Source organism: Panicum virgatum, chromosome 7N, assembly GCF_016808335.1.
Source record: "Panicum virgatum strain AP13 chromosome 7N, P.virgatum_v5, whole genome shotgun sequence".
Taxonomy (NCBI): domain Eukaryota; kingdom Viridiplantae; phylum Streptophyta; class Magnoliopsida; order Poales; family Poaceae; genus Panicum; species Panicum virgatum.
The window spans coordinates 16,028,549-16,041,092 of NC_053151.1; the positions used below are offsets into that span (position 1 = coordinate 16,028,549).

Sequence of the window (12,544 nt, forward strand, 5' to 3'; positions counted from 1 at the left end):
GTAGACAACGGTATGCCGCAATAACAAACTTGGACGGAGGACGAGCCGTGGTGAAGAAGATGAGCAGTCACGCTTGGCGCTTCGCAAAAACCTGATTAGCCTCTCCCGGTGCAGGATCACAAGAGCGAGTGGTTCCGGAGACCTGATCTCCCGTTTGCCGTTGCACGCCAGTGCTCGAGATGGAGCAAACTACGAAGGAGGCGCAGCAGCGAGGAGAGGCAAAACCCTAACTCGATTAGATTCGTTTTGGTAGAGGCTGACGGGTCACATATATAGAAGAGTCCCACGACCTCACGTCGCGATCGGTTCTGAAAAATCAGGAAACCGATTAGGATTCCATATCTCGGTAGACTTAAAGGCCAAGTAACCAAAAATAAAACTGCAAAAAGGAAGCAGTGCCCCCGCAGCATATTTCGCCCTGCCCCGCCCAAGGCGAGGCGAGCGAGCGCGCGTGTGTGGAGCTCCCCTTCTCTCCCCACACAAATAGCTTGGAGAGGTGAATACAACATCCATATTTAAGTTGGTCATATTCCACTTCAACTAGCAAGGTGGGACTAAAGGATTGCACACTAGCTCACTTCCGCATGCACTATGGGCCTTTGAGATTTATTTGGAATTTCTGAAATTGTTCATGGGCCAAGCCCAAATTCCATCAATCCCCCCACTAGATCTCAAATACCCATAAGAGATTTTGCCTGTCTCTCACTACTGTTTATGTACCAGTGTTTCAGCAAGGACTATTAAGTTGAACTCTCGCTTAGAGCTTCAAGCTACACTCATTCACAACTTGAACAATGGACTAAGCCTTGAATTGCAAGTTTTGTGCGAACAAGATTCACTGAAAGACCGAACCAGTACACGGCAGCCAGTAACCTGCTCCGCGGGTGGAGCATATACGTCATACTCCCAGGTCTCTTCATGAGTTTATTAGAGATTACCCACATCTCACAGACTGCGATGTTAGACAGTCAAACTCATATAGGTGTGTTCTTTCAAGAATGCTTTGTAGGACAGCTTCTTTGCTCATCACAGCCAACAGAAACACATTAAGGCATATAGCCAACCTGCCTTACAGCAACTGAGAGTATTGCATCTTCACTCAGAGAGGGTCTAATCATTACGCTCCTAAGTTCACCGACAGCTTGTTCTTCCCAAATCCTAATTCACGGGATCTTCGATCACATAGATTGGGTTACCACTGTGGCAACTTATACGGGTCTCATACCCATCTCCCTTGATGCACTATCTATCACATTCCGTGATAATCCTTTTCTAAAGGGATCTGCCAGATTTTTGTCTGTTTGAATATAAGTCACACTTATCACTCCGGAGTTTCTCAACTTTCTGACAGACTTCAACCGTCTTTTAACATGTCTTGATGACTTTGCATTATCCTTAGCACTGTTCACTTTGACTATCACCATTTGATTGTCACAGTTCATAAGGATAGCCGGCACTGGTTTCTCAACCACAGGCAAGTCCATCAAGACCTCACGCAGCCACTCTGGCTCAACAGTGGCTATGTCCAAAGCAGTAAGTTTTGCTTCCATGGTTGACCGCGTCAAAATGGTCTATTTGCAAGACCTCCATGATATCGCACCACCTCCAAGGGTAAACACATACCCACTCGTGGCATATAGCTCATCAGCGTCAGAAATCCAGTTCGAATCACTATATCCCTCAAGCACAGCAGGGTGCCCAGAATATTGAATCCCATAACTCATAATACCTACTAGATAGTGCATAACTCTTTCAAGTGCATGCCAATGATCAGTACCTGAGTTTAACATGAACCTGCTCAATTTGCTCACAGTAAAAGATATGTTGGGTCTCGTTGCGCTAGCTAACACTACAAGAGGGATGGGTATTAACGACGGGATATGTGGTCATTAAAAGTCTAGATGTGGTCGTTAAAAGGTATTAACGACCACAAAAATGTGGTCGTTCATGGTCGTTAAAAGCTCCATTGTTAATACTATTAGCGACCACATACAATTTCCCGTCGTTAACGTTTTAACGACGGCACAATATGTGGTCGTTGATACGCTAGTATCAACGACCACATTTCTAATAATAACGACCACAATATTCTTCGTTAATATTATTACACCATGTTGCATGAGGCATGAACAACCCTTTTTTCAGCAACAACGACGACAATTTTGTCGTTAACAATAGTTCACTAGATTTTAGGTAGCATTAACGACCACTTCAACAACTTTAGCAACCACATTGGTATAGGTAATGTTTTTACATTGGCACCACTTTGTACCACGTGCAACGACCACATACCTTTTAAAAGGAGAATGCAAGTAAAATAAATAAATTTACAAAAACAAACATAATTGTAAATCACAGTACTTGAAGATGTTTCTTTCTGAAAGAGAAAAAATAATCTGTCCAAGACAGAAACTAGCAGAGACTAACTTAAGGCTAATCCTAGCAGCAAGAGGCCTCCTCAAGAACCATTCACTTGCTTCTAATAATCTTCTCCATCCTGATCCCTACCCTACAATATGTAAGTTTCATATCAGCACCCAAACAAAGAAAAAAAAAGTAGATCAGGAATACATCTTTTTTAGTGTAGAGGCTTACAGATACTGGCTATTCATGTTGGCTACAATTAGCACTCACACTTCTTTATTTGTGCCCACTCTTCTTCCATTCGGCTCACATGATTGTTAACCTTCCGATTTTCTTCATGAAGGACTTGATTACCATCTCTAAGTGCTCAATTATCTTCTTGAAGTGCCTGTCTTTCATGCTTGTCCTATTAGTTTTTCTATCAGTTCAGCCTTGCAGAGACATGATTAAAACTCGCTGTGAATATAAACGGAGAACTGACAATAGACCAGATGAATTTTCAGAATGTCAATGTGAACTTGTTTCTGTGTTTCCTCAAGAATAGTTGATGATTCGTCAATTACTTTCTTTCGTGATGCTTCATATTGACTAAATAACAGAGTCTATGTTTACCTGGGAGTCCTCTTGATGTCTTCCATTCTGTTCCCCTTCCAAAGAATCTACAACAGTGAGATTTTATTGTGATAGAATATGATATAGCACTGATATTGTATTCTACCAATTTATCTTGTTCATATGCAAAACATATCTGATAAAGTCTAAATGAGGAAACTAAGTGAATCTTCTCTGTAATAAAAGTGAAGCTCAAAAATTGTGAAACTAAAGGAAACATGATGTAATCAAAGATTATAAACTCACATCACAAACTAAGCAAACAAATGCTAAACTTTGCCAGGAAATAAATAGAAAGGAGGAAAATAAATGAATATAATTATTAGCTTAGCATCATACATTTAATGTCCGAAATGAACAGACTTAATCTGAGCAGAGTATAATAGGATTGTTGTGCCAGTTCAGCATATATGGAACATGCCTTCCAGAAGCTATTTTTATCCTGGACTCAAGTGAATGGACAACTTTATTAAGCTAAACTAGATTATATCTGAAAAATGTTAGAGCAGCCATCTTTGGAATATTCGTCCTTTTCAAAAAACAAAGATTTGGACTTTGGACTCATTCTCTTAACGGCTGATGCATTATTGGATACTAGCTAGAGCACTAACATAATAGAATGCAGAAGCATCCACTTCATTCATATATTATAATGAATAGGAATTTACAAGAAGGTGCTACAGGGTCACTTACATACACTTGGGAAAAGGTTGCTGTACTATATTTTCACAAATATATGCTCCAGATAGTAACAAATATTTGCATTTTGTTCTTACTGATGGACTTAAGATGTGAGCTCGTGAAAATGGCAGATGTAATCTGATTAAAAAAAATGCAGAAAACAGCAGCCTGTGAAGTGTAAGATATTAGAAGTGGAATATCCGGTTCATTTGAGATTTGAATGCATTTTCAGCAAGACTGATAGAAAAATCGCAGATTATATTGAATCTTAATGCTTTATTACTGTCACTACTCAGAAGCACCATAACAAAACAATGAAAATTCAGTATATGCAAGAGTCTGCGGTTCAGTAGTAATTTATAAGTGAACTGGTTCATATATTTGTATTCTGAAAATGATCATACAAAACCAATCTAAAATAGAATGGACTGTTATGCTACTTATTCATTAAATCTGAGAGGTACCAAAATGAATAAAGAATAAGACAGACCAACCATACCTTAATCCCAATTGTATCTTCCTGTACTGTGCAATTAGCCACGATTGAGAGTTGGTTCTGCGTGTACAGATGGGACAGGGGAAAGAGATCAATGGTCGAATGAAAATTGAAGAGAAGAGGAACGCATACCACACTGGGAGATCTGTTTGCTCCTCGCCCTAACCTGTGATAAGGCATGTCGCCAAATCAAAGGTGCAGTCCATATGGCCTTTTGCCCTCGGGCTTAGATCACCACACTCAGCCCACTGGTTGGAGACGTCGATGCTGCGAGTGGCGGTGGGAAGGAGGATCGCCGGCAAGGGGCATGGAGCCATGGAGAAGTCAGGAGTGTCGGGCAGATGGGCGGCAAGATCGGTGGGCGCAACCATGCAGAAGGGGAGAAGCAACATGGACAATGGCCGTGTCCGCCTGGAACCGCTACCGCGCCTGCATAGCGGATCGATCTATGGAGGGGAGAAATCACGCCATCTATATGACAGGAAATCATGTTGATTTGCGACCAAACCTCAGAGTTGGATAACAACGGGAATTAATTTCGTCGTCGCCCGGTGTAGTTCTCACTGAACCGAAAACGAAAGATGATCCGACGACCACATCTTGTTGGTGGTCGCTAAACTCAGGTCGTTAATACACCTTCCTCTTGTAGTGTAAGTACATGAGTGAACCAATAATCTGCGAATATCTCAGTTGATCTTTAACAATTTTCCTGTTCTTTCTCAACATCACACTGGGGTCATAAGGTGTTGGAGAAGGCTTGCTGTCAATGTAGCCAAAGCGGCTCAAGACATTTTCCACATAATGAGATTGTGAAAGAGTAATCCCATTCTCTACCTTAATATGCTTGATGTTCAGGATAATATCAGCTTCTCCCAGATCCATCATATCAAAAGTCTTTGATAGAAAGGACTTGACCTCATTGATCACATCAATGTTTATGCCAAAGCCCGCAGAAGTTAAAGTTTTGTCGAACTTTTCATGCCATTGCTTAGGTGCTTGTTTCAAGCCATACAAAGACTTCAAGATCTTACACATCTTGTTTTCTTGACCTTTCACTACAAATCCATCAGGCTAATCCATGTAGATCTCCTCATCCAACTCTCCATTTAGGAAAATTGTCTTAACATCCATCTGATGAATGATAAGACCATATGAGGCAGCCAAAGAAAGTAGTGCTCGAATAGTGGTCAATCTAGCGACAGGTGAGTAAGTATCAAAGAAGTCTTCGCCTTCCTTTTGTGTGTACCCTTTAGCAACAAGCCGAGGCTTGTACTTGTCAATAGTACCGTCAGCCTTAAGCTTCTTCTTGAATATCCACTTACAACCCACTAGTTTGCAACCATATGGTCGTTCAGTGAGCTCCCATGTCCCATTAGAAAGAATTGAGTCCATCTCACATTGAACAGCTTCTTTCCAATCATCTGCATCTGGAGATGCATATGCCTCTGCAATGGACGTGGGAGTATTGTCCACAAGGTACACAGTAAAGTCGTCACCAAAGGATTTCGCAATCCTTTGTCTCTTGCTCCTTCTAGGAGCTTCACTATCTTCCTTCTCTAGGACATGCTCATGCTCATCGGATTGTTCAGAAGACTCGATAGGTGCAGCTGGTTGAGGAGTTATCTCAGTCGAAAATTTAGAATTGATATGCATATCTTTCACAGGAAACATATTCTCAAAAAATGTTGTATCACGAGATTCCATAATAGTATCAACATGCACATCTGGTACCTCAGATTTAACCACTAAAAATCTATAAGCAATGCTCCTCTGAACATATCCTAGAAAGACACAATCCACTGTCTTAGGTCCCAACTTGCACTTCTTTGGAATAGGCACATTAACTTTCGCTAAGCACCCTCACGTACGTAAATAAGAAAGTGATGGTTTTCTCCCATTCCACATCTCATATGGAGTTTGATCTTGATTCTTGTTTGGAACTTTATTCAGGACATGACACGAAGTCAATACAGCCTCCCCCCACCATGCCTTAGAAAGACCAGCTGTGTCTAACATGGAGTTAACCAAGTTAGCACCATGCGGTTTTTCCTCTCGGCAATCCCGTTTGACTCGGGAGAATAGGGAGGTGTCCTCTCATGAATAATTCCATGCTCCTCACAGAATTCATCAAATATTTTGAGAAAATACTCGCCACCACGATCTGACCTTAGACGCTTTCTTGGCCCTGCGGTCTGCCCGATCTAGGCACTCCTTGGAGAAGTGTCCAAGCTTACCACATGCATAGCACATTCCCAAAGCCTTGTTCTTCTTCTTCTTGAAGGTAGTGGTCTTATTAGGCTTGTTGTTGTTCCCTTTGTTCTTGCCACGTGGGACCTTCTGGACCAGGTTGGCGCTGGACTGACCTTGATCTCCTTTCTTAGGCACGTCCTTCTTCTGAGCCTTCTCCTCAACATCAAGAGTCGCTATCAGATTTTCAACTGATATCTCCTGTCTCTTGAGTTTCAGAGTTGTGGCGAAATTCCTCCACTGGGAAGGCAACTTTGCAATAATGCAACCAGCCACAAACTTGTCGGGAATAGGACACTTAAGGAGATCAAGATCCTTGACAATGCATTGCACCTCATGCACCTGTTCCACCACAGAACGTTATTCACCATCCTGTAGTCATGGAAACTCTCCATGAGGTATAGTTCATTGCCCACATCTGTTGCATCATACTTTGCAACCAGAGCATCCCACAGCGTCTTCGCCTCTGTCTCATCAATGTACACACGGACCAATCCGTCTGATAGATTGCTAATGATACATCCGACAAAGAAATTATTGGCCTCATCGTACTTCTTCTGCTCTTCAACAGTAAGTACGCCTTGAGGCTTGCCAAGTCTCATGTCCCAGATGTGCATAGCAGTAAATCAGAGGTGAACCTTAGACTTCTAGATCTTAAAGTTCATGCCAGTAAACTTTTCTAGCCTTAGTGACTCAGCGAAACAAGCCATTGTTAAATTAACAGATTGCCTATCATCAGGTTTTTGGATTGTTGGGAAAATAGACAACTGTAAGATTAAATTCTGAACTAGATTTAACATGACGAGAATTAAACCTAGCATGTATGACTCTAACATACTAGACAGTACAAACATCATAAACATGACCTCAGAAAACATAATTATGAAATGGATCTGACCATGAAATACGTACTGCACAGGAGCCGCGGGAAGATGAATGGCACAGACTGGACGAAGACGGTCCTTCGAACGGAGCGCAGTAGCCGGCGCTGCAGATGATGGTACGCCGCAACACCAAACTTGGATGGAGGATGAGCCGTGGCCAAGAAGATGAGCAGTCGCGCTTGGCGCTTCCCAAAAACCTGATTCGCCCTCTCCCAGTGCAGGATCACAAGAGCGAGCAGTTCCGGAGACCTGCCCTTCGATTTGCTGGTGCACGCCGGCGCTCGGGATGGAGCCAACTACGAAGGCTGCGCAGCAGCGAGGAGAGGCAAAACCCTAACTTGATTAGATTCATTTTGGTAGAGGTCGACAGGTTAGGTATATAGAAGAGTCCCACAGCCTCGCGTCTGTTGGCGTTTCTTATGCCCGTAGAATAGATATTCTGTAAGCGCAAAGAATCACCGCTGTAGCACTTCACCTTGGAGTATTCCAGGGTATCGTATTTTTCCTCAGGGGAGCACTATGGTAAAGAGTATCGTAAATCGAATGATAACCGTACTAGCTTATTTGTCCGACTAACTAGACGGAGGCAAGCCAGATAGATAAGTGAGATAAATGGCCAGGCAATGACCGAGTGACACACGGAGGTTCAACTCCTTAGAGAGGTAGCAGCTGGGAAGACAATGAGGGAGATAAGACACCTGATACACTTCTGAACTATCGAGCTAGCATCTCTAGATTAGACTAAACACCTAACTAGTTCTCGGGAAAGCAGAGCTTACGTCGGCGGCTAGAAGAGGAAGGACTTCAGAAAGGGATGAGAGGGGAGTCCAACGGCAACCTGCACTACTGCTATGAAAACATCCGAACGTGGTGGACTACAAAGGACGGATAGGGCTGTCACCACCTACCGACTACCACAACGGTTCCGTGGGGTGGAACACACTTTCTAGCTAACACTAAGGTCAGACACCACGTTTGCACTCGGTGTTAGGATTTCTTTCGAGGCCTTCGAGAGAAACCCCCATCAACCAAGAGCACTAACTTGAGATACTCTAGTCCGGGTGAGAAATCCCGTAAGATAAGATCCCGATCACTAAGAAAGATAACTTAGTCTAAGCTAAAGGAAAACTTCCGCGCTCGAGCTGAACACACAGACTCGAGTAGATAAAAGACAGCGGAAAGTAAAGCTGACTCGTAAAAATAAAGAAGATAACTTATATTGATAATGTCAAAAGAAAGATACAAGAGCTATACCAGACTTCCGACGACTCCGGAATCCCGAGCAAGATCGACTCGACTCTAACTCCCAAGCTACTAACCTACTTTAGAAAGTACAAGTGAAGAGAGAAGAGCTCTAATGGTGTCTATTGAAGTGATGGATGGTGCCTCTATTTATAGCCTTCCAAGGTCGGTTCTCGGCCGGTACTACAGTTGGCATCGGTTGTAAGCAGGAAAGGTAGTTGAGCTTAGCTTCCACGCCAAGACCCAGCCTGAGGGGCTTCCAAGTGGGGCCGGCCGGCCTCCCCTAGGCCGGCCGGCCTGGGGATCCTGCCACCTGGCCACCGACTTTTGGACAGCGGCTCTGATCTTCTTTTGGAAGTGGTTGACAGTTGCTTGGGATCAACACGTGCACGTGCTAGGCCAGCCGGCCTCCCTCTGGCTCATCTCGGCCCTTCGTTGCGCCGACATTGCACTTGTACGCTTGTGATCCCCCCTGGTGTTGGATCGCTGACCTGTACATTGGTTTGCACTGAATGGTGGGTCCTTTGATCCTTGTGCAAGCCTTTCGATCCACTTGATCAAACCGACATCCAATGCACAACTCAAAGGCATTGTGGGTGTGTTACTTTGCCACTGGATCGAAGACGGGACATTGTTCTCAGAGGTGCCAGGGCAGCCGGCCTAGGGGAGGCCGATCGGCCTTGGTTTTTGGCCAGATTTGCCCATTTTTTGTAGATGTTCACCTGAAATCAAAACTCTTCCAAAACTTGTAGAACTCGTTAGAAATAAATAAAATATGAATGGAACATAGTATAAAGCTCGTGTTATTCCCGAGAAGTTGACGGCTAGAATGTGAATTTATGGCTGTCTACACCCCCCAGGCTTAAACTTTTGCTCGTCCTCGAGCAAGGCTTAAACCGAGGCTCGGTGGATCAGGAGTTGCGTCAATGTTTACCCCCTTGCAGGTACCTTGTGCACAGCATATTACTCTTCCCGTTTGTACTTATGGAAAGTTGGCTCATACCTAAGGTTCTGGAAGATGGGGCGTATTCGTTTTTCATCGCTCGGTCTTGGCGGTTGTTGGACTGAACAACCTTCACCGGAATGTTCCCTGCTACCTGATCAGGTTCCCATCTCGGATTTTTTTATAAGAATTTTTTTCAAAAGAGGTTCAGGTTTCCCAATTGTACTCTCGAGTCGCTCAAAGTGTATGATCCTCACCTATGGTCGAGATATCTGACCATGTTTTTCCTATCTGTAAAGCTGATATGTGGAGTTTATGGGTAGGAAGATATTTGCATACTTTGGTTATCTGTATTGCTCAGTCGAAGAGTGATCCACGACGGGGTCAGTACTTAGCCAAATTCAGGTCGCATGGAACATGGAATATTTGGAGGTTGTGAGGAAATGAGGTAAATGGCTTCCTACTTGAATTTGTTTGAACTCCGTAATTTTGCAACTCTTTTCGAGATGGAGTGTGGACTTCTCTCTTTTTTTTAAAGAAGATAACTCCACTCTCCCTTGCTGATATAACTTGAATTCTTTAGAGTTTTGATTGGGAAGCTCTTGTGGGATAAACTAAGGTATTGGGATTGTGATTGCGGGGGAGTATAGCTGGCAAAAATGGATGTCAATACCCGGAATGGGTGACTGACGGGCCGGATATGTTTGGGCTAGCAAATGGTGAGTTTATGGGGGATGAAGACATGTAGATGGCAAGTACCATTCCCGAAGTGGACACACCATTCGACAAAGCTCAAAGTAACTTCAGATAGCTCAAACAGTTTATGCAATATAAGGCTCTGGATGGGTCATTTTGACTATGGGAAACCTTTACCAAAATTTTACTTCAAAAGAATTCCGAGGGGTTCCCTACTAGAGCAAGCAGTTTAAATTCTAGTTTGGGCTATCTCGAATCCTGCAACAACTTAGACTTTAGAAATTAAACTCGTGCCTCCACACAACCAGATTTTCAGTGGAACTAATATGTGCCAACTAGTTCAGGTACTAGGAGAGTAAAAAGCTGTAAACGAGGCACATACAGGGTTTAAACAGAGCAACTATTCATCATTTCCAAAGTAAGAGTTTACACGGATTTCCACTCATATAAATTTTATTCAAAGAAAGGAAATATTTTTGGGATTTTTTATGAGATTGTTTATTTATTACTACTATAATTTATTATTATAATTTTTTTGGCATGACTACTGAATAAAAAGGACGGGTGCAATGACTTACCTGGCAGTGTCACCCCACCCAAGCTTCGATGAAGCTCAATCCTCCTCATCGGAGTCCTGCTCTCCCTCGTCAGGGTCCTCCTCATCATCATCCTTATCCTCCTCGTTGTCGTTGTTGTTCTCCTCCTCCTCGTCGTTGTTCTCCTGTTCGGGTGGTTGGTACGACTGCTATGGCAAGGACTGCTGATAGTCCAGCCCAAGGTGAATGAAGACGCTCGAGACGTCGTACTACAAGGCGGAGGTCAGCCCCCAGCTCTCCTGAGTGAGTTGGGTGTTGTGTGCCATCGTGTCCTGCATCTGCTGCTGCTGTGTACCAAGGGTGCTATTGCGGTTCAAAGATCCGTGATACTTCGAAGAATCGGGTCCTCATAGTTGAAGCGTGCTGACGATGAGGGACCCACCTGTAGACCATAAGACGGATGCATACCTGCGGGGTAGTACGGTCCTTGCCCACTGGCGAATCCGCTGCTGCCGGCCTGATACGGGTCATAATTGTGATGTCCGTATGCCTCCTCGAAGCTCATGTTCTGCGTGGATGGCCCTGGTTGTGCCGAGGCCTGAACCGGGGGTGTCCGTCGTGATGGACCTGCTCCGGCCTACTTGCGTCGGGTCCTGCTCCTTGTCTGTGGACCTGCAACACTCCGTCGTGCGGGTTCTCTTTTCTCCATCTGTAATGTTAGACTTTTCACCGAGTAGAGAGAGAGTCTCGGGCATGGAAGCTTGATCTCCCTATCGTACCCAGGGTAACACATAAAGATGGAATTTCCTGGCCCCTCTCGCATCATGTGCCCTTGCACAAAATGCTCAAGACCGACCTCGTATCTGTACGCCTCCATCTCGGGCAAGAAGGTGACTTCGGCGCCATCCATCGCTTTGACATACCTTGCCACACGAGTGACCAGTGGGGTTATGTCGATGGGGCTTCTGCTCAAAATCATCTTCTGCCATTGAGCAAGCATGCTCCGGACGGGCGAAAAGCGAATCTTGTTTGCCATAGCGTACAGACACTGTAGCTCAGGCAAGCTGCAGAGGCGAAGGTCTGTGCGAGAGTGCACAACCATGGCGAGCCACTTGGCGAGAAATCTCAGAGTAGGATTATGAATTGAGACTATGTTGTTCTTACTACTCACAGGATCATTAGAAATTACACTCCACCAAGAGCTACAGTCATACTCATAGCGCTCAACAAGTGTGTTGGGTCTAGGATGCATCTTTTATTAAAACCCAAAGCGACACTAAAATGTTGGAGAGTCATTTCGAATTGTTCGTTAAAGAACCGAAAGTAAACTTTAGTTTCAGTGCTGGTTTCTTCAACGGTGAGAGACATAAGGAATTCCATGGTCAAGAGTTGCGAACTTAGCTCGACGATGTCGGCGAAGTTCTCCCATCCGACGGCGGTGAAAGCTTGGTTCATGTCTTGCAAGAGTCCCATCATGATGAGGAAGCAGGTTTCGAACCTCTTGGCATGGGCATAGGTTTGCGTCTTCAGTAGCTCGAGTGCTTGCCGCTCGTAGTTGTTCTTGAAGACGATTTGTTCAACCATCGTCAGGATCCTGATGCGGAAGCGGCTTCGTGGGACTGCAGGAATTTCTTCTTCTTCCCGGGATGCATGTGAACGGCGACCGGAGTCGACCAACATGCTATCCCGAGAAGAAGACGAACTCCGCGAGCTTCTCAATTTTCTCGAGAGTGCCTTCTTGACCTTCTCCTTGGATCGATTCAGCCTGGTGCCTGCAAAAGGTTAGTACAAGTGATACCTGAAGGAAGTAAGAGGTTAAGAAGAGGGATAGTGTTAGTCGTTA

The 12,544-nt window shown here is 44.3% G+C and overlaps 1 long non-coding RNA gene across 1 annotated transcript; it reads right to left on the reverse strand.

The window, feature by feature from the left end:
• Window positions 1–2,472: 2,472 nt before the first annotated feature.
• LOC120683511 lies at window positions 2,473–4,172 on the reverse strand. The gene is made up of 3 exons (XR_005678815.1): window positions 2,977–4,172; window positions 2,596–2,795; window positions 2,473–2,509 (listed from the first exon to the last, which is right to left on the reverse strand). It is a non-coding gene; the product is annotated as an uncharacterized LOC120683511 (long non-coding RNA).
• Window positions 4,173–12,544: the final 8,372 nt, after the last annotated feature.